The sequence below is a fragment of the Bos mutus genome, chromosome 6 (assembly GCF_027580195.1).
Source record: "Bos mutus isolate GX-2022 chromosome 6, NWIPB_WYAK_1.1, whole genome shotgun sequence".
NCBI classification, from domain to species: domain Eukaryota; kingdom Metazoa; phylum Chordata; class Mammalia; order Artiodactyla; family Bovidae; genus Bos; species Bos mutus.
Window position 1 is genome coordinate 65,924,363 of NC_091622.1, and position 27,514 is coordinate 65,951,876.

Below are 27,514 nucleotides of genomic sequence, written 5' to 3' on the forward strand. Positions count from 1 at the left end.
TTTATAATAAATCTTGTTTTCTCTATATATCTCATCGGTTCTTTTTCTCTGGAGAATCCTGACTAACACACTGGAAAACACCAAACATAAGATTTCTCTATTATGATAGCATTTAAAACATTCAGAAATGGTTATTATGCCTCCCTAAAATTTTCTTCCCAGATATCTTGGTCTCCTTCTCTGAAGCGAATTATCTTTATATGGCATTACACGTGGGTTTGATCCCTGGGTTGGGAAGATTCCCTTGGAATAAAAAATGGCAACCCACTCCAGTATTCTTGCCTGGAGAATTCCATGAACAGAGAAGCCTGCTGGGCTACAGATCATAGGGTCACATGGAGTTGGACAAGAATTAGCATCATGCATGCATGCACACAAGAAAAGGACACAGTTCTACACATGTGAATTTACAAGGGCAGACTTTTGTAGAACAGCTCCTGCCTCATGTCTGGACACTATACTTACACTATTTTCAGGTGATAAGGTAACATCTTATGTACATAAAAATTAGCATTTCAACTCTGTAAATAACACATTTTTTTTCAGGGAATTTTCTATAGTTAAGTTAGACCTATTTTCATTCTGATCCCAAAGAAAGGCAATGCCAAAGAATGCTCAAACTACCACACAATTGCACTCATCTCACACGCTAGTCAAGTAATACTCAAAATTCTCCAAGCCAGGCTTCAACAGTACGTGAACCGTGAACTTCCATATGTTCAAGCTGGATTTAGAGAAGGCAGAGGAACCAGAGATCAAATTGCCAACATCCACTGGATCATCAAAAAAACAAGAGAGTTCCAGAAAAATATCTACTTTTGCTTTATTGACTATGCCAAAGCCTTTGACTGTGTGGACCACAACAAACTGTGGAAAATTCTGAAAGAGATGGGAATACCAGACCACCTGACCTGCCTCTTGAGAAATCTGTACACAGGTCAGGAAGCAACAGTTACAACTGGACATGGAACAACAGACTGGTTCCACATTGGGAAAGGAGTATGTCAAGGCCGTCTATTGTCATCGTGCTTATTTAACTTATATGCAGAGCACATCATGAGAAACGCTGGGCTGGATGAAGCACAAGCTGGAATCAAGATTGCCAGGAGAAATATCAATAACCTCAGATGTGCAGATGACACCACCCTTATCACAGAAAGCGAAGAAGAACTAAAGAGCCTCTTGATGAAAGTGGAAGAGGAGAGTGAAAATGTTGGCTTAAGCCAACATTGAGCTTAAGCTCAACATTCAGAAAACTAAGATCATGGCATCTGGTCTCATCACTTTATGGCAAAAAATGGGAGAACAGTTGAAACAGTGACAGACGTTATTTTTTGGGCTCCAAAATCACTGAAGATGGTGACTGCAGCCATGAAATTAAAAGACGCTTACTCCTTGGAAGAAAAGTTATGACCAACCTAGACAGCATATTAAAAAGCAGAGACATTGCTCTGCCAACAAAGGTCTGTCTAGTCAAAGCTATGATTTTTCCAGTAGTCATGTATGGATGTGAGAGTTGGACTATAAAGAAAGTTGAGCGCCGAACAACTGATGCTTTTAAACTGTGGTGTTGGAGAAGACCCTTGAACTATAATCCTTTCGAGTGCAAGGAGATCCAACCAGTCCATCCTAAAGGAAATCAGTCCTGAATATTCATTGGAAGGACTGATGTTGAAGCTGAAACTCCAGTACTTTGGCCACCTGATACAAAGAGCTGACTCATTTGAAAAGACCCTGATGCTGGGAAAGTTTGAAGACAGGAGGAGAAAGGGACAACAGAGGGTGAGATGGTTGAATGGCATCACCAACTCAATGGACGTGAGTTTGAGTAAGCTCTGGGAGTTTGTGATAGACAGAGAGGCCTGGTGTGCTGCAGTCTATGGGGTCACAAAGAGTTGGACAGGACAGAGTGACTGAACTGAAAAGTTCAGCATAGAACTGAAAGTGAAAGTGAAAGAGTCGCTCAGTCGTGCCCGACTCTTTGTGACCCTGTGGACTGTAGCCCCCCAGGCTCCTCTGTCCATGGGATTCTCCAGGCAAGAATACTGGAGTGGGTTGCCATTTCCTTCTCCAGGGGATCTTCCCAACCCAAGGATCAAACCTGGGTCTCCTGCATGGCAGGCAGATGCTTTATCCTCTGAGCCACCAGGGAACTCGTTGAACTGAAAGCTGAACTGAAAGTTCAGGGTACAGGTCCTTTCTAGAAATGTATATTTATAATTCATGAGCTTCTAGATGTATGTAAAGCCATGCATCTAGATGATGCCACCAAGGTAATTAGTGTAGCTAGAGAAGAGGTCCAAGTGCTGACCCTTGGCCAAATTAATACTTAGAGTTTAGAAAAATGATAGAAGCACAGGTATGGCGATTACTATGTGCAAATACTTTGCATATAATAATTTATTTAATCTCAACCATGACTCCTTCATTAGGTACTATTATTGTACCCATTTTACCAATGAGGAAACTAAATCACAGTGGCATTACCTCATTGGTCCATGTTCACATCTAGTAAGTGGGAGAATCACATCACTAAAGGAGCCTAAAAGGGGTGATCAATGAGGCAGGAGGAAGCCTAAGAGAGAAGAGTGTTCAGGAATCTAAGTAAAAAGCATCCTAGAAAAAAAGAGGTGACGAGTCAAATACACATTTTAAAACAAGCTAACTAAGAACTGAGAATGGACTATTGTGTTTGGCAACATGAAGGGCTGGGAGTGAAAATCTAAATGCAGTGGATGTAAAGAAAGATAGGAGAAGAGAATGTGACCTTACTTGTAACGTGCTTGGTACAGTGCTTAGCATAGTTTTACTACTCAATAAATAGGAGTCACAACCATCATCAAAGTACAGAGCAATCAGCTATTTGCTCTCAGAGAATTCTGAGCTGCTCCAACTTTTGTATCAGTTGTAAAGACTCTTTTCTTCAGTTTTGTCACATTTATCATCACTCTGTTGTCACTGTTGTCAAAGTCATCATCACTTTCCCTTCTTCATTTCCAACCATTTTCTCCCATCTCTTGGTTTTCACCTTAAAAGCTGATTTTGTACATCACTAGCCAATCAAAGCTCTCTTCTCCTCTCCTCTTGAGCTGATTGATGACAGAGTGCCAGGAGCAACTGCTTGTCTCACTCTTGTTGGCTCTATTTGTCTCTTTCTAGGTTCCTAGAGGTTTCTGATTCTTTCATCATAGCCAAGTGTTTATTGTTCACATACCATTCCTGACACTGTCAATACTTCTGGGATGGCAAGCAGACTATATCATAGTCCCCCAAGGCTCATTCCTAAAGTAGCATTTGTATAAATGCATGAATGCCATTCTTGGGAGTTTTCAATTATTAATAGAAACTAGATCATTCACCAGCAGCATTCTGTTGCTATTCTAACTTAGCATCAAAGTCCAATACATTTTTCATCAGATTCATAGTCCAATGACTCAATTCCTTTTAGATTAAGTTGGGATCACTTGAAAAGACTCTGTGGGCACCTCTCTCTCCCTAACATTGGCAGTTTAAACACAGCTACTGGTTTCAGCATACTCCTGTGCACCTCATTGCTAAATAGAATATTTTTGAACATTCTTTTGTGTGAACTATGGAGCACCATACAGACAATTTATCAGCCTGCTTTACAGACAAGGAAGTGATGTGGCAAAGAATTTGGCCCACAGTTCCTCTCCCTAATTCTCAGGAAGGAAATCCATTATCTGTTGCATTTGAAAAACTGTGGCCGCTGTACAACAATACGTAGAGTCTCCATTTCCTTAAGCGAATAAAGGGGTGGCCCAACCACTGGTAAACTTTCCAAAAATGTCTTTTTGTTAGTTTAACAGTCTTTACCTAAATGTTTGAGGAATCAAGCAGAACATCAAAAAAACTAGGTTAATAATTCAAATGTTTATTCACTCACACACTTGCATCATTAACTATCCCAGGCAGAACAAAGTCTCTCTCCAGATGTACCTTACAGTAGATTATAGAAGGATGGGGAAAAAATCAAAACAAAGTCACTGATGTAAAATATAATGCAGGAGTATGATATGCTGTGACAAGTATGCTGAAGAAGAGAAAGATGGGGTGGAGGGATGGAGAGGCATGTGAAGAGAGACAGACATATACACATGCTGTTTGTGGATCAGGAGTTATACAAATCCAATAATGTTAGCACAAAGAAAAATAAGCCAGAGTGTATCTATATTTCATAGGCACAGCTGTTGAAAGATCTGTTCAATGCCAACAGACTCTCAGCCATTACCAACCATGGGCTCCTGTCTTTCCCTGGCTCTTGTCCATTGCCCTGTCTTGCCTCATTGCAATGAATTAACTGGGTCCACTTTTAATAAATCACATGTGTGAAATCCTAACTGTGATCATTCAATAACTTCAGGATAGCATAATTGCCAGTAAGGATGGAAAATTAAAAGTTATCTCATTGGTTTTGGGAAACTGATTTGATGTATTCCTTCCCAATACTCAAGATCAAGTATGACTACAGCAGTGACCTTCTGAGTGGAGAACAGTTTGCACCTTCACTCTATGGGGTCTGAAAACCATCCTATGCTGAAGCAATACATATTTTCTCAGTTTTTCCATGGAGTCTCAGCCCCACAGTATGACACCCTGTCTCAGTCACTGCCCTGTTTGTTGACAGCCACGTTGGGTTAAGTCTCCCAGAGGTGGGTGTGCATATGATTGCCATATTTACACTCAGGCATAGTAGAAATGCTTTAGTTCTCTAGAAGTTACTTTTATTGAACTTTTATCAATCTCCATTATTATTTGCATTTAACTAGTATGTGAATGTGGTTCTAGAGAATAATAACATATATACACAATGCTTTCATACATTTTCATTTGAGTCCCCCAAAGACTACATTCCTAAAGAAGCATTTGTACAGATGCCTGAATGCCATTCTCAAGGGGTCTCAAGAAATATAAGACAGATGTCATGACTCCCGTCATGGTGATACAGTCACCAAGCCCAGGAGAAGTTAAATGAATTTGCCAAATATGCAGGGTTAAAAAGCAACCGAGACCAGACTAAATTATGGACAATATGAGTTGAGAATCTGTTCTTTTCACTCTAGGAAATTGTGCCCTTTTGAACCGAGTTCTTCTAAGAGAGCAAAATAAGACACTTTTGAAAACTTTATCAACTTTCTTAGGCCTCAAATGTATTGCTGAATGTTGAAGAGCAATCGTTTACTAAATAATGCCTAGTACTCTGTTGCTCAGTCATGTCCGACTCTTTGCGGCCCCATGGACTATTATAGCCTGCCAGGCTCCTATGTCCATGGGCTTTTCCAGGCAAGAATACTGGAGTGGATTGCCACTTCCTACTCCAGAGGATCTTCCCCACCCAGGGATTGAATCCACATCTCTTACATCTCCTCCATTGGCAGCTGGATTCTTTACCACTAGAGCCACCTGGAAAGCCCAAATAATACCTAGATGGCTTGTTAAAAAAAAAAAAAAAAACTCATGGTTTTCCCCCAAGGTGCTAACCAAGTATATAAATGCATTTAGTTGAAGCTTGAAAGTGAAAGTGAAGTCGCTCAGTCGTTTCCTACTCTTTGGGACAATCCCATGGACTGTAGCCTACCAGGCTCTTCTGCCCATGGGATTTTCCAGGCAAGAATACTGGAGTGAGTTGCCATTTCCTTCAGGAGATCTTCCCAACCCAGGGATTGAACCCGGGTCTTCTGCATTGTAGGCTTTACCACTTTACCGTCTGAGCCACCATGCTCAAATTTAACATTTGAGATTCTATTTCAAGTCAAGTTTCTATCAAGAAAACAGAAGAGCTATTTGATGTATTCAAGATAATGTAGGTTTTAACATAAAGAACTAAGAGCATACATGAAGACTGGAAAAGCTGGTGAGCCAAGGTGAAAGAAATCAACTGCAGCAATTTCAGCCTGAAGCACCCAAGCAGAAGAAGGTGTTGCAAGACTAAGGATCCCCAGGAAGACCCCACCAATTATCTCTGACTCTTTATCAAGGTATAAGTACTCAAGAGCTCCCCAGCAAGTCACTGAATCTTGCATCCACCCATGAATCTAGCAGCAATTCTCCCCAGAAAATAATGGTCTCTCCTCCGTCTTCCAATGCTGACATGAATGCCTCTCTTTGGTAAACTCAAGGACAGAAATGGTATGGACCTAACAGAAGCAGAAGATATTAAGAAGAGATGGCAAGAATACACAGAAGAACTGTATAAAAAAAGAGCTTCACAACCCAGATAATCATGATGGTGTGATCACTCACCTAGAGCCAGACATCCTGGAATGTGAAGTCAAGTGGGCCTTAGAAAGCATCACTACAAACAAAGCTAGTGGAGGTAATAGAATTCCAGTTGAGCTATTCCAAATCCTGAAAGACGATGCTGCAAAAGTGCTGCACTCAATATGCCAGCAAATTTGAAAAACTTAGCAGTGGCCAGAGGACTGGAAAAGGTCAGTTTTCATTCCAATCCCAAAGAAAGGCAATGCCAAAGAATGCTCAAACTACTGCACAATTGCACTGATCTCACATGCTAGTAAAGTAATGCTCAAAATTCTCCAAGCCAGGCTTCAGCAATATGTGAACCATGAACTTCCTGATGTGCAGGCTGGTTTTAGAAAAGGCAGAGGAACCAGAGATCAAATTGCCAACATCCACTGGATCATGGAAAAAGCAAGAGAGTTGCAGAAAAACATCTATTTCTGCTTTATTGACTATGCCAAAGCCTTTGACTGTGTGGATCACAATAAACTGTGGAAAATTCTGAAAGAGATGGGAATCCCAGACCACCTGATGTGCCTCTTGAGAAATTTGTATGCAGGTCAGGAAGCAATAGTTAGAACTGTACATGGAACAACAAACAGACTGGTTCCAAATAGGAAAAGGAGTACGTCAAGGCTGTATATTGTCACCCTGTTTATTTAACTTCCATGCAGAGTACACCATGAGAAATGCTGGACTGGAAGAAACACAAGCTGGAATCAAGATTGCCGGGAGAAATATCAATAACCTCAGATATGCAGATGACACCACCCTTATGGCAGAAAGTGAAGAGGAACTCAAAAGCCTCTTGATGAAAGTGAAAGTGGAGAGTGAAAAAGTTGGCTTAAAGCTCAACATTCAGAAAACAAAGATCATGGCATCCGGTCCCACCACTTCATGGGAAATAGATGGGGAAACAGTGTCAGACTTTATTTTTCTGGGCTCCAAAATCACTACAGATGATGACTGCAGCCATGAAATGAAAAGACGCTTACTCCTTGGAAGGAAAGTTATGACCAACCTAGATAGCATATTCAAAAGCAGAGACATTACTTTGCCAACAAAGGTCCGCCTAGTCAAGGCTATGGTTTTTCCAGTGGTCATGTATGGATGTGACAGTTGGACTGTCAAGAAGGCTGAGCACTGAAAAATTGATGCTTTTGAACTGTGGTGTTGGAGAAGACTCTTAAGAGTCCCTTGGACTGCAAGGAGATCCAACCAGTCCATTCTGAAGGAGATCAGCCCTGGGATTTCTTTGGAAGGAATGATGCTAAAGCTGAAACTCCAGTACTTTGGCCACCTCATGTGAAGAGTTGACTCATTGGAAAAGACTCTGATGCTGGGAGGGATTGGGGGCAGGAGGAGAAGGGGACGACAGAGGATGAGATGGCTGGATGGCATCACCGACTTGATGGACGTGAGTCTCAGTGAACTCTGGGAGTTGGTGATGGACAGGGAGGCCTGGTGTGCTGCGATCCATGGGGTCCCAAAGAGTCGGACATGACTGAGCAACTGATCTGATCTGATCTGAACCTGGATAAGAAGATTCTGGGGAAATTGTTCTAGCTTCTCTTCTATGATACTTGGTGTTGTGATGTCAAGTTGACAACAAATGAACAGATACTGGCATTTTGAAGTGATCTCAGAATTCTATGTCTCACGATGTATAAGTTTTCTGAAACACAAGCTAGAATCCTGTGCCCTAATTGACATAGGAAAGAAGCAAGACACACAGCCATGGAGGGTACCTCATCATTCATCCAGCTTCCCCTTCATGTAATCAACAAATATTTGACTTGATCTTTTATGTCCAGTGAACAAAATAAACATGGACCCAGACTTTGTGGTGTTTATATCTTGATAAGACTTTGTCCTCAATTCCAGTGAAGTTGCATTGGGAAGCAGGGAGATTTATATGTTGTTGAGTCATTTACAAATTTGGGAAACACCAAGAATCTGAGATTGGCTCAGCCATCTTAACCACCAACTTTGCAAAATCATCCAATTTAGTCATAAAAGCAATCCAAAAATACAGAGTCATCAGAGGTCATCTCTTGACTCATGGCCATGCACACACATACAAATGTATATAGCATTTTGTACTTATTGAATGGGGTTATCTAGCACTGTCTTGCTTGACCCTCACAAATCATCTTGCAGGTATGGGCAGATAATTTTTCTCTTTTCCTTACTGAAAAATCAAGGACACAGAGTCAGGCAATCCATTGTTTCTTTGATTAATGACTGGTGTTGGACTTGAAACTAGGTCTCCATTTAGGGTCCCTCTGCAACATCCCCCAGCCTCTTTTCTACTAAAAGAAGTGGAATCTGCACTTTCTAGGTATGAAACTACAGAATTAAAAAGACCTAGGAAAATCCCATGGATGGAGGAGCCTGGCAGGCTGCAGTCCATGGGGTCGCTGAGGGTCGGACACGACTGAGCGACTTCACTTTCAGTTTTCACTTTCATGCATTGGAGAAGGAAATGGCAACCCACTCCAGTGTTCTTGCCTGGAGAATCTCAGGGACGGGGGAGCCTGGTGGGCTGCTGTCCATGGGGTTGCACAGAGTCGGACACGACTGAAGCGACTTAGCAGCAGCAGCAGGCCTTCTAAATCATTTTTATTACCCATTTGTAATTATTCTTCCAGCTTAAATTCTGAACCAAAGTGTCTGGAAGTGTCCTCTTCTTTGTTAATGAAAAAGCGAGTAAATCTCCCTTACACAGAGCCCTTCTCTTTATGGACATCTTCTGCAATAAATAGGTCACTTGGTCATATTCATATCTGCGAGTAGTTTACTAAGTCAGATCTGTCTTTAAATATCTTGTGTCAAGAATGTTTTTTTAAGAATTCACGCAATTGTGACAGAATCTTAGGACTAGAAGAGGTCATTGAATATTATTTCAGGCCAATTCTGCCAGATACAGTTGAGGAGAATGAAATTCTTCAAGTCTCAATGACATTAAGGTCAAGATCACACCTCTAGTTACCTAGAAGCAGACCTTTATCTGGAAGTCTGATTTAAAGATTCAATGAGCATATGCTATGCTGCCAGTGTGTGGAGGGAACATAGAAAAATTTTAAGAATATAATCTGGATTAAAACCAAGTTATGGAGACATAAAACAATGAAAGAAAAATATAAGTCGGAAAATAATTGAGAAATAATGATCTGTAATTTATAATTGCTATAATTCCCTAGAGGAACAGATCAAGAATATATTTTTAATCTCCTATTCTACTCAAGATATGAGACACTTAACAAAACATAGTTTTGGTGTAAAAGGATTGTAGTAAACAGCTGTGGTGACCAGGACAAAGAGAAACTATAGGTGGAAAAATAATAAAGCAAAACTTGTTACTAAGGTGGAGCATACAGTTGAGAGAAATGAACCTCAAATTTATCAGTAAGGTTTTTAATGGCCAAAGCAAGGAAACACAATCAACTTATAAATTTCAAATTGCCCATAAAACCAAACCTAATTTACTATTCTGTAGTATTTCTCCAGTAGATATTCAGAACAGGGGCTCAGAGATTTATCTAGTTCTTTCTTATGCAATCCATCAGTGTGGTCTGCTGGCATAACAACAAAGTACAACTCAGTAAGGCAATTCTATTACATCTAAAATGATGCTGCTAAAGGATCCAGCAGCGTGGTGTGGCTTGATTCAAAGGCATTGTTTACGGCATGTAGAAAAAATGGATCAATTACCTGATTCCGTAGTATTTCTTCCAAAACATTATTTATGTGATATGGAAAGCAGAGAGCTTATGGTATACATACTATTTGTCAAAAGCCATTGGTGTGTTTAGTCTGTCATGCTGGTTTGTGGATGCTTCATGAGCTAATCAACCAAGAAGAGTTTAGTATCATTAAGAGCATCTTTGAAAATGGAAGAGATGAATTATGTTTAATGCCTTGTACAGAGCCAAATAAAGTCAAAACCACACTTAGAAAAAGATATATAATATATTTATTACATTATAATATATCATACACACACACACACACACACACACGTATATAAATGTCCTGTTCTGGGTCAAGAGCAAAGAAGACCAGAGCCCAGGGATTAAGTAATTTAGGAATGGCTTACTAAAGGAAATGGGACTTCAGACTTGGACAGACAGAGAGGAAAAGTGAGGAAATTTTAGACTGAAAGAATCACATGATCACATGGTGAGGGGGTTACAGATAGGAGATGAGTTGACTTGCCATCAAAATTTGTGACCTTAAAATGTAGCAACAATAGAGCCAATCTAAACATAATTTAGCTTCACTTTTTTATGGAGATACTGCAAGTAGAAAGTGCTTTAATTTAATACAACAGCACTGGTTTGATAGGATTTCGAGCCAATGAATTCAGTAAGTGGGTTTGTTTTGATGACCTTTGCTAATTTGTTGAATGCCGTGAAAAATCCCCTGCAGCTTTCTAACGGTTCCAAAGCTAAAAATAATGACCTCACTGAAGATTCTGTCAGCTGCTCTGATTCAGAGAATGGCTGAGAATGACTGATAGACTTTGGTTGCAAAATGAGGCTCAGAAATTTGCAGCCTGACGCAACTCATGGATACCAGAAAACGAAGTCTGTCTTACTGGAGAGCAAGCAAAGGGTCAGAGGAGCCATGAACACTATCTCTTTTAAATAAAAGTTGTAATTACATCAGTGCTTCATTGTAGGCCAGCTCTGTACCAAGTATTGTGTTTCACCTGTATTACGTATTTAATATTATCCTCACAATGTCTCCATGAAGAAAGAAGCATCACTAGCTTCTAGATATAGTAACAAAGATTCATAAGCTTTAAAGTAACGTGCTTAAAATTACACAGCTCATTAATGCCAAAGGTTTTGAACCCAGGTCTTTCTGATTCAAAAGCTAGTGTTTTTCACCTCTACATAATACAGAGTCTCAGTCTTGTAGGGGTTGTTGCTTTAGATTATATCACAAAAGCACTTTGTTTGGCAGTGTGAGGCATAAATTTAAAAAAATAATAAAATAAAATCCTTGGTGAAGAATCAGGGAATTTGAAGGTTAACTAAGGGCCCCTAGAATCATTAACACAATCCTCTAATTCGGGATTTGAGACACCAAAGGGTAATACCCAGTGTGAGCTGTCAAAAAATGTGAGGGCTTCTCCATTTCTAAATAGGTTTAGGAGATTCACATGCTTCATTTCCAAAATGTTTCTGCAGAGATTCAGTTGACCTAAAAAAGATGGCAGAGTAGAAAGACATGTGCTCATCTTCTCCTGTGAGAACTCCAAAATTGCAGCTAACCACTAAACAACCATTAACAGGAGAATGTTGGAAAGGAAAGGAAAGAAGCGCTCAGTTTTGTCTGACTCTTTGTGACCCCCATGGACAGAGGAGCCTACCAGACTCCTCCATCCATGGGATTTTCCAGGCAAGAATACTGGAATGGGTTGCCATTTCCTTCCCATCCAAAAAAGATATCTGACATCCAAGGACAAAGGAGAAGCCCCAACAAGACAGTAGGAGGGGCAAAATAGTGTTTAGAATTGAACCCATACCTTCCAGAGACACTCAGAGAACTCAAAGAAAACCTTGTGTGCACCACGAACCCCACAAGAGACTGAGCCAGACCTGCCTTTGAGTGCTTGTGTGTCTCCTGCGGAGGCATGGGTCAGCAGTTGCCTGCTGTGGGGACAGGGGCTCTGGCTGCAGCAGACCTGGGAGCCATGCCATGTGATATAAGTCCTCTTGGAGGAGGTCGCCATTAGTCCCACCACAAAGCCACTAAGCAAACGACCCCCAAACTGGAGAACAATTCTACCAAAGAAATTCTCATACTATTGTGAAAGTTCTAGGGCTCACAACAGATTTCCCAACCTGGAGATTCAACAAAGGGACTGAGAACCCCCAGGGAATTTGACTTTGAAGGCCAGTGGGATTTGATTACAGGACTTCCAAAGGATTAGGGAAACAGATTCTTGGAGGGCACACCAGGACACAGGAGAAAGGAGCAGTGACCCACAAGAGACTGAACCAGACTTGCCTGTGAATGTCCTGGAGTCTCCAGTAGAGGCATGGGTTGACAGTGCCCTGCCTTGGGGTCAGGGGCACTGAATACAATAGTCCTTGGAGCCACAGCATGCTGGCATAAGTCCTTTTGAAGGAGGTCGCCATTACCACCATTACCCCTACCATAGTTTTCCCTCAAGTAAAACTACAAGAAAGCAACAGAGCACCAACCATCAATAGAAAATTGAATTAAAGATTTACTGAGCATGGTCCCACTCATCAGAGCAAGAACCAGATTCCCCTGCAGCCAGTCCCTCCCATCATGAAGCTTCCATGAGCCTCTTATCCTTCTCCATCAGAGGGCAGAATGAAAACCACAATTACAGAAAACTAACCAAACTGATTACATGGATCACAGCCTTGTCTAATTCAATGAAACTATGAGTTATGCCATGTGGGGCCAACCAAGACAGATGGGTCATGGTGGAAAGTTCTGACAAAACATGGTCCACTGAAGAAGGGAATGAAAAACCACTTCAGTATTCTTGCCTTGAGAATCCCAAAAACCATACGAAAAGGAAAAAAGATATGACTCTGAAAGATGAATTCCCCAGGTCAGTAAGTGTCTACTATGCAATGGGAGAAGAGTGGAGAAATACCTCCAAAAAGAATGAAGAGGCTGAGCCAAAGCAAAAACAATACCCAGTTCTGGATGTGACTGGTGATGGAAGTAAAGTCCAATGCTATAAAGAACAATATTGCATAGGAACCTGGAATGTTAGGTTCATGAATCCAGGTAAATTGGAAGTGGTCAAGCAGGAGTCAGCAAGACTGAACATCAACATTTTAGGAATCAGTGAACTAAAATGGACCAAAATGGGTGAATGGAATTCAGATGACCATTATGCCTACTACTATGGGCAAGACTCCCTTAGAAGAAATGGAGTAGCCCTCATAGTCAACAAAAGAATGCAAGATGCAGTACTTGAGTGCAATCTCAAAAACGACAGAATGATCTCTGTTCATTTCCAAACCATTCAATATCACAGTAATCCAAGTCTATGCCCTGACCAGTAATGCTGAAGAAACTGAAGTTCTATGAAGACTTAAACAACCTTCTAGAATGAACACCCCCAAAAGATGTCCTTTTCATCATAGGAGACTGGAATGCAAAAGTAGAAAGTCAAGAGATACCTGGAGTAACAGGCAAGTTTGGCCTTGGAGTACAAAATGAAGCAGGGTGAAGGCTAACAACATTTTACGGAGAGAACGCACTGGTCATAGTAAACACCCTGTTCCAACAACACAGGAGATGACTCTACACATGGACATCACCAGATGGTCAACACTGAAATCAGATTGATTATATTCTTTGCAGCCAAAGATAGAGAAGCTCTATACAGTCAGCAAAAATAAGACCAGAAGCTGACTGTGGCTCAGATCATGAATTCCTTATTGCAAAAATCAGATTTAAAGAAAGTAGAGAAAACCATTCAGGTATGACCTAAATCAAATCTTTTACGATTGGTTATACAGTGGAAGTGACAAATAGATTCAAGGGATTAAATCTGATAGATAGAGTGCCTGAAGAACTATGGACAGAGGTTCAAAACATTTTACAGGAGGCTGTAATCAAAACCATCTCTAAGAAAAAGAAATGCATAAAGGTAAAATGGTTGTCTGAGGAGGCATTACAAATAGCTGAGCAAAGAAGAGAAGTGAAAGGCAAACGAGAAAAGGAAGGATATGTGCATCTGAATGCAGATTTTCAAAGAATAGCAAAGAGAGATAAGAAAGCCTTCCTCAGTGATCAATACAAAGAAATAGAGGAAAACAATACAATGGGAAAGACTAGAGATCTCTTCAAGAAAATTTGAGATACCAGGGAACATTTCATGCAAAGATGGGCACAATAAAGGACAGAAGTGGTATGGACCTAACAGAAGCAGAAGATCTTAAGAAGAGGTGGCAAGAATACACAGAAAATGAAAGTCTCTCAGTCATGTCTGACTCTTTGCGACCCCATGGACTGCACAGTCAATGGGATTCTCCAGGCCAGAATACTGGAGTGTGTGGCCTTTCCCTTCTCCAGGAGATCTTCTCAACCCAGGGATCCAACCCAGGTCTCCCTCATTGCAGGCAGATTCTTTACCAGCTGAGCCACAAGGGAAGCCCAGAATACACAGAAGAACTATACAAAAAAGATCTTAATGACCCGGATTATATGATAGTGTGATCACTCACCTAGAGCCAAACATCCTGGAGTGTTAAGTCAAGTGGGCCTTAGGAAACATCTCTACGAACCAAGTTAGTGGAGGTGATGGAATTCCAGCTGAGCTATTTGAAATTCTAAAAGATGATGCTGTGAAAGTGCTGCACTCAATATGCCAGCAAATTTGGAAAACTCAGCAGTGGCCACAGGACTGGAAAAGGTCAGTTTTCATTGTAGTCCTAAAGAAAAGCAATGCCAAAGAATGTTCAGACTACCGCCCAATTGCACTCATCTCATACGCTAGCAAAGTAATGCTCAAAATTCTCCAAGCCTGGCTTCAACAGTATCTGAACTCAGAACTTCCAGAAGTTCAAGCTGGATTTAGAAAGGGCAGAGGAACCAGAGATCAAATTGCTAACATCTGTTGGATCATAGAAAAAGCAAGAGAATTCCAGAAAAACATTTATTTGTGCTTCATTGACTACATTAAAGCCTTTGACTGTGTGGATCACAACAAACTGTGGAAAATTCTTCAAGAGATGGGAATACCAGACCACCTTATCTGCCTCCTGAGAAATCTGCATGCAGATCAAGAAGCAACAGTTAGAACCAGACATGGAACAATGGACTGGGTCCAAATTGGGAAAGGCTGTATACTGTCACACTGCTTATTTAATTTGTATGCAGAGTACATCATGTGAAATGCTGGACTGGATGAAGCACAAGATGGAAGCAAGATTGCCAGGAGAAATATCAGAACCTCAGATATGAGGATGACACCACTCTTATGAAAGAAAGCAAAGAGGAACTAAAGAACCACTTGATGAAAGTGAAAGAGGAGAGTAAAAACGCTGGCTTAAAACTCAACATTCAAAAAACTAAGATCATGGCATCCAGTCCCATCACTTTATGGCAAATAGATGGGGAAACAATGGAAAGAGTGATAGATTTTATTTTCTTGGGCTCCAAAATCACTGCAGATGGTGACTGCAGCCATGAAATTAAAAGGTGCTTGTTCCTTGGAAGAAAAGCTACAACCAACCTAGACAGCATGTTAAAAAGCAGAGACATTACTTTGCTGACAAAGTTTCGTCTATCAAAGCTGGTTTTCTAGTAGCCATATATGGACATGAGAGTTGGACCATAAAGAAAGCTGAGTACCCATGAATTGATGCTTTTGAACTGTGGGGTTGGGGAAGACTCTTGGGAGTTCCTTGGGTAGCAAGGAGATCCAACCAGTCAATCCTAAAGGAAATCGACCCTGAATATTCATTTGAAGGACTGATGCCGAAGCTCCAATCCTTTGCCCACCTATGTGAAGAGCCAACTCATTGGAAAAGACCCTGATGCTGGGAAAGATTGAAGGCAGGAGGAGAAAGGGACAACAGAGGATGAGATGATTGGGTGACATCACCGACTCTATTGTAAATTAAGTCTGAGCAAAATCCAGGAGTTGGTGATGAACAGGAAGCCTGGCGTGTTGCAGTCCATAGGGTCACAAAGAGTTGGACACAGCTGAGTGACTGAACTGAACTGACTAAGCCTCCAGAGCTCTGCAACTGGTTAATCAGGCCATCCAGTTCACAACAGAGTGCTCCTGATTTCTGACTCCTGCTGTCTACTCTGGGCAGGTCAACAGTAGTGAAACATGAGAAAAGAGATGAACCTGAGTGTAAAGGGAGACCTACACTTTTACCATACTCAGGTGCCACTGTCTAGTATTATATGGTTAGAGTACTATACAGTTTTTATATTGTTAGGGTACTACAAGTTGGCTTTCTGCTTTTTCACTGAAAGCACCCTGAGGATCGAGAGAATACTAAAGGATAATTGTAAATAATTTGGGTTGGGGAGGGGGGAAGTCACATACGGAGAATCCTATATAACCTGGTTAAAAACTAACTTACTGATCTGCTTCAGGCCTCCACGTCTTTGAACTCAGCAGTGAACATGAGCATAAGTGTTAATTTTCATGGTTGGACTGAAAAATTCTTAAAATCTTCTTAAGTGTCAGTAGGGTATCTCCAACCTGCTCCTGTTACTCAGCATTCTCATAAGTGTAACCCTCAGTATGTATATAGTCTTTCAGTGCCTGGTTAAGCTTTTATCTACGTTAATAAAATGTACATCTGATCTTACCAATGTACATGACTTCCTTCCTTCTCTGAACAATTGAATATCTTCTCTTAGAAACATACACAGTTTCTAGAGTTGGTATCAAACAATCAGAAGTGTTTGTTTAACTAGGAAATCATTTCAGTAATCCATTCAGCAAGTACATTGCAGCCTGGGTGGTACCCAGCACTGTGCTAGATAATGCATGCCTGCTAAATGGCTTCAGTTGTGTCCAACTCTTTGTGACCCTATGGACTGTAACCCACCAGGCTTCTCTGTCTATGGGATTCTCCAGGTAAGAAGACTGGAGTGGGTTGCCATGCCCTTCTCGAGGGGATCTTCCTGACCCAGGGATCAAACCCACATCTCTTACGTTCGTGGTGAGCAAAAGTAAAGAGGGTCCCTACCCTCTCTAATGGAGCATCTAGGCAAGGGAGGGAGAGAGCAATAGTTACTTTTATCGCTGTGTTTGGTAAATGCCTATGCCCTAGTGATAACTTTGTGTTATTAGAGGGCAATGAGGGGGGATGGACTTATGAAGGTCAAGAGAGTTTCCTTGAGGATGTGTCTATTGTTTATAGGCTGAGTAAAGAAATAACAAGGGTTTCCTTGGTGGCTCAATGGTAAAAAATCCACCTGCCAATGCAGGAGACACTGGTTGGATCCCAGTGTCATATTCAAGACTCTGTAGCTGGAGGAATGCTGGCAAACATGGTGCCCAGAAGTACATTTAATGTGGCTGTAGCAGCAAAAGAAAAAAGACCACGGTATGAGTGGAAGCTGGAAATGTAGATAGAGGACTTACTTTGGAGGCTCTTATATTAAAAAAAAAAAAAAACAAGTTTTATCTTTATCCTAGGAACAGTGGATCACTGGTGGATTTTTGACCTGGGGGAAGGAGGGCTGACATGGTAAGATTTGTGTTTGAGAATCACTCTAGCTGTAGTATTGAGAACAGACTGATGCAGGTAGAGAAAGGAAGTATACCGTTTTGAAGACTATCAGAATGGATCAAGGAGAGAAAGATGCTAGCTTGGATCAGGATAGAAGTGGAAAAGAGTAGATGGATGCAAGGGAGAATTAGAAGGAAAAATAGATGGGATTTAGTGAAAGAGTCAATATGAATGAGAAAGAGAGGAATGAAAAATTACCCTTATGATTCCCAGGATTTTTGCTTGGATTAGTACATATATGAGGATGTCATTCACCCAAAATGAGAAGAATGAGAATGTTTTAGGTTCTGTGCATGTGCGTGAGTGCTCAGTTGCTTCAGTCGTGTCCGACTCTTTGCAGCCCTATGTACTATAGCCCACCAGGCTCCTCTGTCCATGGGGATTCTCCAAGCAAGAATGCTGGAGTGGGTTACCATGCCCTCCTCCAGGAGATCTTCCCAACCCAGGGATCAAACATGCGTCTCCTGTGGCTCCTGCATTGCAGGCGGATTCTTCCCATCTGGGAGGCCTTTAGATTCTGAGTGGAGGGCAAGGAAGAAATCACAAGTTTAATTATTATTTCTTGATGTATGATAAAGGTCTGGAGCACACACAGAGCTCTACCCTGAAGATATAAATTTGTGAATCACTTGAATATTTTGATAATTGTAACTATAGGCATATGTGAATTTCCATGAGGAGTTGATGCAGAGTAAGGAATGAAAACTTAGGAGGCCTGAGAAACTATAATATTTAATGACTGGGTAGAATAAGATGTGAACAGAAAGGAGACAAGAAAGGAACAGCCAGAAAAATAGGAGGAAAATTATGGAGTGTAGAGCTGCAGAAGCCAAAGAAAGGAAGTAAAGTAAAATCCGGGTTCAACAAACTCTAATCTAAAAATATGTATATTTATATGGTACATATGGCTTTGTCTCCTTAGGAACACTGCACAAACTTCTAGTCAAGTTCAAAGTGGAATAGAGCAGAGGGTGGATTTTTAATCCCAGTTCTGATACTCTCAGACAGTTCAGTCTTTGTGATATATTTCTCTCATTGGAATTAATGAAATATGTCAGAATACGTTTACACAAATACACACGTCTTATAATCCTCTCATATGTAGTGATCTTTGCTTCTGTAAGTTGTCTGTCAACTTTAGAAATACTCCTGACCTTGTGTCCATGAAAATGCTGAGGATGGAATATAATAAACTACGCTTTTCAGAATATAAGAAACTCTTTTGCAAGATGACTACAATATGCTTCATTGGTCTCACCTAACTTAATGCTTGAAAAAATATATTTCATTTATTACTTTACATCAGTTCTTAGGTTTTCACTTAAAATGTTTCCCTCTTGGGCTTAGATTACATATATACATTATGTAATCTAGATTAAATTACATATATATATATGAGCTTCCCAGGTGGTGGTGATAAAGAACTCGCCTGCCAATGCAGGAGACACAAAAGACCCAGGTTTGATCCCTGGGGCAGAAGGAAGTGGCAACTTACTTCAGTATTCTTGCCTGGAGAATCCCAAGGAGAGAGGCGCCTGGTGGGCTACAGTCCGTAGGATCACAAAGAGTCGGATGTGACTGAAGCAACTTAGCAAGCACATACACACACACACACACACACACACACATATATATATATATATATATATATATATATATATATATGCGCTTATGCTAAGTCACTTCAGTCGTGTCCGACTCTGTGCGACCCCATAGGCGGCAGCCCACCAGGCTCCCCATCCCTGGGATTCTCCAGGCAAGAACACTGGAGTGGGTTGCCATTTCCTTCTCCAATGCATGAAAGTGAAAAGTGAAAGTGAAGTCTCTCAGTCCTGTCCGACTCTTATCGACCCCATGGATTGCAGCCTAACAGGCTCCTCCGTCCATGGGATTTTCCAAGCAAGAGTACTGGAGTGGGGTGCCATTGCCTTCTCTGATATATATATATATAAATGAGGTTTTATAGGCATGAGTATATATATATAAGTTTTCTTTTAAAGATAGGGTTTTCAATATATATTTCTTTTTAAAAACTTTTTTATATTACTGTGTTTTACTTTTGTGCTAGCTTCAGCAGCACATATACTAAAATTGGAACAATACAGAGAAGATTATCCCCTGCACAAGGATGACAGGCACATTCGTGAAGTTTTCCATATCTTGGGGTCTTCCTTTGTAGCTCAGCTGGTAAAGAATCTGCCTGCAATGCAGGAGACCCCATTTGATTCCTGGGTCAGGAAGATCTGCTGGAAAAGGGATAGGCTACCCACTCCACTATTCTTGAGCTTCCCTGGTGCGTCAGTTGGTAAAGAATCCACCTGCAATGTGGGAGACCTGGGTTCAGTCTCCAGGTTGGGAAGATCCCCTGGAGAAGGGAACGGCTACCACTCCAATATTCTGGCTTGGAGAATCCCATGGACTGTATATCCATGGGTTGCAAAGAGTCAGACATGACTGAGCGACTTTCACTCACATAGCCAGTTAACAATGTTGTGATAGTTTCAAGTGGACAGCAAAGGGACTCAGCCATAGGTATACGTGCATCCATTCTCCCCCACATGCCCCTCCCAACCAGGCTTCCACATATCATTGAGCAGAGTTCCCTGTGCTATATAGTAGGTCTTTGTTGGTTATCCATTTTAAATATAGCAGTGTCTACTTGTCAATCCCAAATTCCCTAACTATCCCTTTCCATACTTCTTCAACTAACTTAAGCTTTTGTGTATAATTTCAATATATCTGGGCTTAATTTATTACAAAATCACAAGTCCTATAGGCCAACTCCTATGGATCATAGTAGAAAAGGCATGGGATAAGAATCTGACATCACTGGGTTTCATCCCAGATTTGCTACCTGGACAGGTTGTCAGTATACCACTCTGTACCATTTGCTTCTTCTGTGAAATATGGACAATACTACTTACCTCATGAGGCTGCTGTAAAGAACTGTCTACAACATACAAGTACTCAATAAACGTTAATGCCTTCTTGACATCACAGTGAAAATATAGTGCTAGAGTAGCTGCCACCTGAAATCATAACCAATTATGACTATAGTGTAAGCTGTTGAACTAGCATACATGTCATCCAGAAAAAACAATCACATGTTTTTCAATATATTCAGAGTGTGATGAACTCTGATGACGTAAAACTAACAAATCAACCTTGGGTTTATGGTCATCTCATAGCTTATGAATTGAAACATTTCATGATCCTTGTCAGTGTAGAGAGTTAACTTCCCTACAATTTGAGAGAAAAAAGAGATCATTTCTCCTGTACTAGTTTTTAGTAAAAAGATGCCCAACTAAGAGGCTTTCACAGAGAATTCCTTCAATAATGATGTGCTGAATAAATGAATAGAGTAAAATGGAAGAAGATAAAAGTTCATTTTTGTGTTTTAGGAAATGTATTGAAATTAGAGATTATGATTATTTTTGTAAATTAACAGTTCTCTGGAAGAATTAGTGTTATGCTGGGCTCTGCAGTCATTTGTTTACTCAACAGATGAGGTACTTTACTATGTTGCTATGATATAAGGTTCTATGATGGTCAAGAAAAGAGTCATGTCTATAGATCACTGCCCTACAGATTTACAGTGCCAGATAGGAAAATCATGAACCAGATGATCATGAGATTATTTCCAAAACTAGTCAAATAAAGTAGTCCCCTCATCTAATCTTCATCTAATCCTTCCATTTTAGGCCAAGAGTGTCTATTGTGTTTCCCCAACAAAACAATATTCAATCCAACCAAACCAAAAGTCAAGATGAATTGTTGATTTTCTCTTTTAACTTCACCATATGTATCATCCTCTTTAAAATATAGTTTTCTTCTAGATTCTGAGCATATACATACATTCTAATTTGCGTATTGCCTAGGTGCTATATTACATTCACATTTTTTTGGCTCACATGTTTGGAATTGCTTATTTTGGATATTTTGTTTATTTTATTATAGTAGTAAGGGGGAGAAAATATAGATGGTTCAGAGATCTTTCCAGTCATACTTCTCAAACCAGTTTCTTTTCAATGTTTTTTATTTAAGCAAAAACTACTAAAAATATAAAAATGTAATATGGAATTCCATCAAAGCTCCTCCCACTTAAGTATTTTTTTTCCAATAGTGATGAAGGTGAAACTACATTTCAGAAGTTTTCATGTTAAGTGATTCCTTTGATATACCCATCACAGGAACATAACATAGTTATTACTAACTTACTTTAAGGTGAATCAAGATCAATCTTCAAGTTAATGCTTTTGTAAGCCTTCCTGATATAAATACCTTGGATTTGTCTTCTAATATGTAAAAGAATATTCCCTTTCCTGCCTTTATTGTCAGTAAAAATAAAACTCTGTCTGCATTACTCTCATCTTAGGATCTCTGTTCAGATCATCCTAAAGGGTGTCTTGTCTGTCTTTTGAATGGGAGCTTCTGTTTTCTGAGTTCCACAGCATCTTCTTCCTTAATTTATGTCTTAGTGGAGCCTTCTCCTGTAGCTTCCTGTGAGTCGCTGAGGGAAGATAAATGTTTTGAGATCTTGCATATCTAGCAATGCCTTTATTCACTCTTGACAATTGAATTTTTATGTATATATACTCCTGTGTAAGAAAACAATTTCCCTTGGGTTTTCTAAGGCAATATTTCAGTGTCTTCTAGCTTTGGATATTGCTCCTGAGACAGTCAATGCTGTTCTGATGTTTGAATTTGTACATATGAATAGTTTCTACCTTTGTGACATTTTGGAATAGTCTCTGCTTCCTAAGATTCTAAATTTCATAATGGTAAACTTTACTGTGACCCTTTTTTATCATGTCAAGTATCAGATTGGACTTCCAGTGTTGACACACCTAAAATGTCATATGCTTGGAGTCATAAATATTTCAGTCCTTTGGGGTGCTTTAACAAAATACCATAGACTGGATGGCTTACAAACAGAAATTTATTTCTGATATTCTGGAGAGACTGGGAAGTCCAAGATCATGATGCTGGCTAACTTGGTATCTAGTGAGGGTCTGCTTCCTGGTTCAGGTGGCCATCTTCTCTCTGTGTCCTCACATGGTGGTAGGGTCAAGGGAGACCTTTGGAGAATCTTCCGTAAGGGCACTAATGCCATTAATGAGAACTCTGCTTTCATGGACTAATCACCTCCCCCAAGCTTCGCCTTTTCCTACCATCACATTGGGCATTAGAATTTCAACATATGAATTTTGCAGGCACACAATCATTGAGCCTGTAGCTATATAGCATGTAGCCTTTCCAAATTTGCTTCTTTCACTTAGCGATATTGGCTTGACAGCTCATCTCTTTTTAGCACTGAATAATAATTCATTTATAAACATACCACAGTTGATCTATTTACCTACTGAAGGACATCTTGGCTTCTTCCATGTTTTGCAATTACAAATAGAGTTGCTATAAACATATATGTGCAGGTTTTGTGTGGATGTAAGTTTTTAGCCCATTTTGGCAAATATTGAAGAGTGCAATTGCTGGATAGTATGTTTAGTTTTGTAAGAAAATACCAAACTGTCTCCCAAAGTGTACCATTTTGCCACGAATACAAGTTCCTTTGCTCCATATCCTCACCAGCATTTGGTGTTGTCACTATTTTGGATTTTAGCCATTTTAGTAGGTGTGGTAGTATCTCACTGATGTTTAAATTCGTAGTTTTCTAATAACATATGATGTTGAGCATCTTTTCATACAGGGCTTCCCTGGTGACTCAGATAGTAAAGAATTTGCCTGCAATGTAGATGACGCAGGTTTGATCCCTGGGTCAGGAAGACCCCTGGAGAAGGGAATAGCTACCCACTCCAGTATTCTTGCCTGGAGAATTCCATGAACAGAGGAACCTGGTGGGCTATAGCCCATGGGGTCACAAAGAGTCAGACACAACTGAGCATGAGACTCCTTATATTTTCATACATCTATATGCCATCTGTGTTTCTTCTTTGGTGAAGTCTTTGAGATCTTTCGCTCATTTTTTAATTGAGTTGTCTGTTTTCTCAGCATTGAGCTTTAAGAGTTCTTTATGTGGAGAAGGCAATGGTACCCCACTCCAGTCCTCTTGCCTGGAAAATCCCATGGACGGAGGAGCCTGGTAGGCTGCAGTCCATGGGGTCGCTAGGAGTCAGACACGACTGAGCGACTTCACTTTCACTTTTCACTTTCATGCATTGGAGAAGGAAATGGCAACCCACTCCAGTGTTCTTGCCTGGAGAATCCCAGGGATGGGGGAACCTGGTGGGCTGCCATCAATGGGGTCGCACAAAGTCGGACATGACTGAAGCGACTTAGCAGCAGCAGCAGCAGTTCTTTATGCATTTTAGACCACTCCTTTATCAGTAATGTTGTGCACCACTTTATTTTCAAATTTTTTAAATAGTAATGCATTTACATAGCTAAAACGTAAAAATGAAATTAAAAGGTAAATATTGGGAAAGTCCCACTGCTCCCACTCCTTCCAAATTCATCCTCTTCCTTCACCATTTTTATTTGTTTCTGACTTATCCTTCTCAGGTCTCTATATTGTGCTGTGCTATGCTGATTTGCTCAGTTGTGTCCTACTCTTTGTGACCCCAAGGACTGTAGCCTCCCAGACTCCTCTGTCCATGGGGATTCTCCAGGCAAGAACAGTGGAGTGGGTTGCCATACCCTCCTCCAGGGGATCTTCCCAACCCAGGGATCAAACCCAGGTCCCCCACACTGCAGGTGGATTCTTTACCATCTGAACCACCAGGGAAGCCCTCTCTTTATACAAGTACAAGCAAATACAAATATACAGTTTACTTTTCCCATTTCTTAACAAAAGTGGCATTTCACATACATTATTCTGAACCTTGATTTTTCACTTAACACTGTATCATGGGCATCTTTCCATATCTTATCATAGAGCTCTTCCCTATTTTTTAACAGCTGTATAATGTTCCATTGTGGGGATATACCACAGTTCAGAAATTCCTTGTTGCTGGACACTTATCACCCTGACTTTTAAAGGTACCTGGTGCTCTCTTACAAATTTATGAGATTGTAAGGCTCTATAATGAAAAGTGGGTGCTTCTTAACTTTCTTCCATTGCCACCTTAGGTTCTGGTTTCTTCTGTTATAGGACACTTTCCACTTAACTCTCTGCTTTATAGCTTCCAGAATTTATTTTGTTTACCACTCAGTAGCATAGCACTATCATCTTCAAACTGAAGGAACAATTCCTTGATTGTCTAGACTCTGTAAGTCAGTCCTCTCTTACCTTGTATACTTCTATTGTACCTTTCCAGACTTTAGTCACACCCTTTCAGAATAAAGACACTCAGTTTTCACAAATGAAAATAATCTTGGAAAGAGCTAGAAGGTAGGGCATAAAATTGTTTCCTTTTTCAGACCCCCCTCAAAAAACAACCCCAACAAAAAGAGAAACAGTATGGTCTAAAGACCTCCTGGAATCATTTAATAAGGCAATGGATTTCTATGTTTTTTTCTCCCTTCTATGGCGGTAACTATTACAAAAGCATTTCTGTCCCTGGCCTTCAACTTGGTAGGCCTGATGACTGTTTTCCTAATTTATAGGCACCGTTAGCACCATCAGTCCTGGTACATCAAGGGCCCTGAGGGGTCAGCAATTCTCCTGCTGTACACTTCAACTGATAGAGTCATTTGTTTCATCAACTGCATGAGTCACAAGATGGACCTCTCTTGTAAGGCTGTAAAGCAGTGATTGAGATTTGTGCCCTTCACTCAGAGAGAACCCAGAACTATTCCACTTTCTATTTATGTAACCTTCAGCAAGCTATTCAACCCTTCTAAACCTGTGTTTCTTCATCTATAAAATAACGTGCACTTCATAGGTTTGTTGTGAAGATTAATCACATATAAAACAGCTAGTACAGAGCCAGGCAATTCTCCAACACCAGCCAATGTCCTTCCTACAACTCAATTCTGACACTATTTCCCTGGAGATACTGCAGATCCCAAGATGAGGAGCTCTTCAACACCAGTCCTTTCATGTTTTTTTAGAGGCTTCATTACATAGGCATGACTAATCAAATCATAGGCATTCCTGATTGATTCAACTTCTACCTCTTCTCTTCTCCCCAGAGGTGGAAGAATGGGACTGCCTGAAATCTCCAACCCACTAATCTTATGGTTGGGCTTCCCTGCTGGCTCAGACAGTAAAGAATCTGCCTACAAGAGACTCTCATTTGATCCCTGGATTGGGAAGACCCCCTGGAGGAGGGCATGGCAACTCACTCTAGTATTCTGGCCTGGAGAATTCCATGGACAGAGGAGCCTGGTGGGCTACAGTCCACGGTGTCACAAAGAGTCAGACACAACTGAGCGACTAACACTTGCACTTTTCAGTTTTATGGTTGGCTTCACTGGCAACCAGTCACCATCCATAGGTGCTTTCCAAAAGGCAGTATGTTAACAAGAACCCAGCTTGAGAACTGTCTTTTGTAAATAATAAGACGCTCATTTCACCTTTAGGGTTTCAAGAACTGAGGACTAAACACTAATTATTATAATAAAAGATGCTCCTATGGCTCTTATCTCTCAGGAAATTCCATGGCTTTGGGAAAGTAGGAGCCAGATGTGAACCATGAACCATGACAAAAAAATATATGAAATATATTTTGATCATTTGAATGATCAAATATGCATTTCTTGTAAATAACATTATTGTCATTTGTTTTCCCGACGGGTCTAAAAACTCTGTGAATAGAGATACTGTCTGTATTCCTCCTTTTGTCTCCCAGGTACCGAGCAAAGTGCCTGGTTCATAGAAGAAATTGACGAATATTCATTAAATGACTCAGTAAAGGAATGAGTAAATAGACGTATCTCTTTCACATTAATTCTCAGGATACAAAAAAATTTTTTTTCAAGAAAACTATGGAGTGCATGTATATATTTAAGAAAATCAGCTTGTTATTATAGGAAGATCTGCTATTCCCCCAAATTTGGTCTGCAAACACTCTTCCAAGGAGTAAATTTTAAGGAAATATTTCTTGACTGACCATGGCCTAACAGTTATCCACTTAGTCTTGTGCACCATGTCCTCTCTAGCTGCATTTATGCGTAAGATAAATGGGAAAATGCTGTGTTTAGTAGTTGGAAAGTATCTGTCATAGGTAAGATGACCTTTGTGCTGGTTTGACTTGGCAGGGGAGAGTGGGTCATAAACCTTAATAAAAATGCCTTGGGAGATGTTGATCTAAATGTTGATCATTTATTTTTTAAATGGGATTTTTAACCAGAAAGATTCCATCATGTAATGTTCAATAATAATGCCATCCAGAAAAAAAAGAAACCACTCAAAATAACTGACATTTATTTGACCTTGTCTTGTGGGTAAAAATCTGATAAAATCAGATTTAAAATATTGTTTCATTGGCCTTAAAAAATACCCCTGAAGGCTGAAAATCATTACAATAGGTCCTGTTTTTGCCCAGTCCTGCACTTCATGATTATGTCTGATTCTCACAAACATGCTTCAAAATCAGCAGTTTACTGTTATTCCTGTTTTACAAATAGAGAAATGGAGACCCAAGGTTTAAAACCTTGCCACTAACGATTATAATGCTAAGCAGAAAGGCAGGATACAAAGCCTGTTCTTTCTGACTCCAAAACTCATGTTTTTTTAATACTTTCTCTCTTGCTATGGGGTGTTTTTCCCTAACAATCATAACAAAATATCTTCATAGGCCATAAAATAATGTTAGACCCCTTCGTGTCACCATTATCACAACAAATTTCCTAAACCAAGTCAACACATACAAAAAAGATATGGTTAGGAATAAGAGTTTGGGAGTTGTCATAGGTGGTAGTGGTTATAGAAGGTTATAGAAGGAAACAGAATTAGAAAGCATTATAAAAAAACAGAAGAGTTTCCGTGATTACAGGTCACCTGATTGTAGTGTCCATTCATATGTGGTGAATATTGGTCACTTTTTGAATATCCAGCATTCCTATGTCTTATGTATCCCTGACTC

General features: G+C 40.3%; 1 protein-coding gene and 1 non-coding gene across 2 annotated transcripts in view; both read left to right on the forward strand.

Moving 5' to 3' along the window:
- Nucleotides 1-27,514, forward strand: part of GABRB1 (gamma-aminobutyric acid type A receptor subunit beta1) — a 469,841-nt gene that overhangs the window by 361,498 nt on the left and 80,829 nt on the right. The window lies entirely within an intron of this gene.
- Nucleotides 19,590-19,691, forward strand: LOC138988364 (U6 spliceosomal RNA). Its single transcript, XR_011464666.1, has one exon. It is a non-coding gene; the product is annotated as a U6 spliceosomal RNA (small nuclear RNA).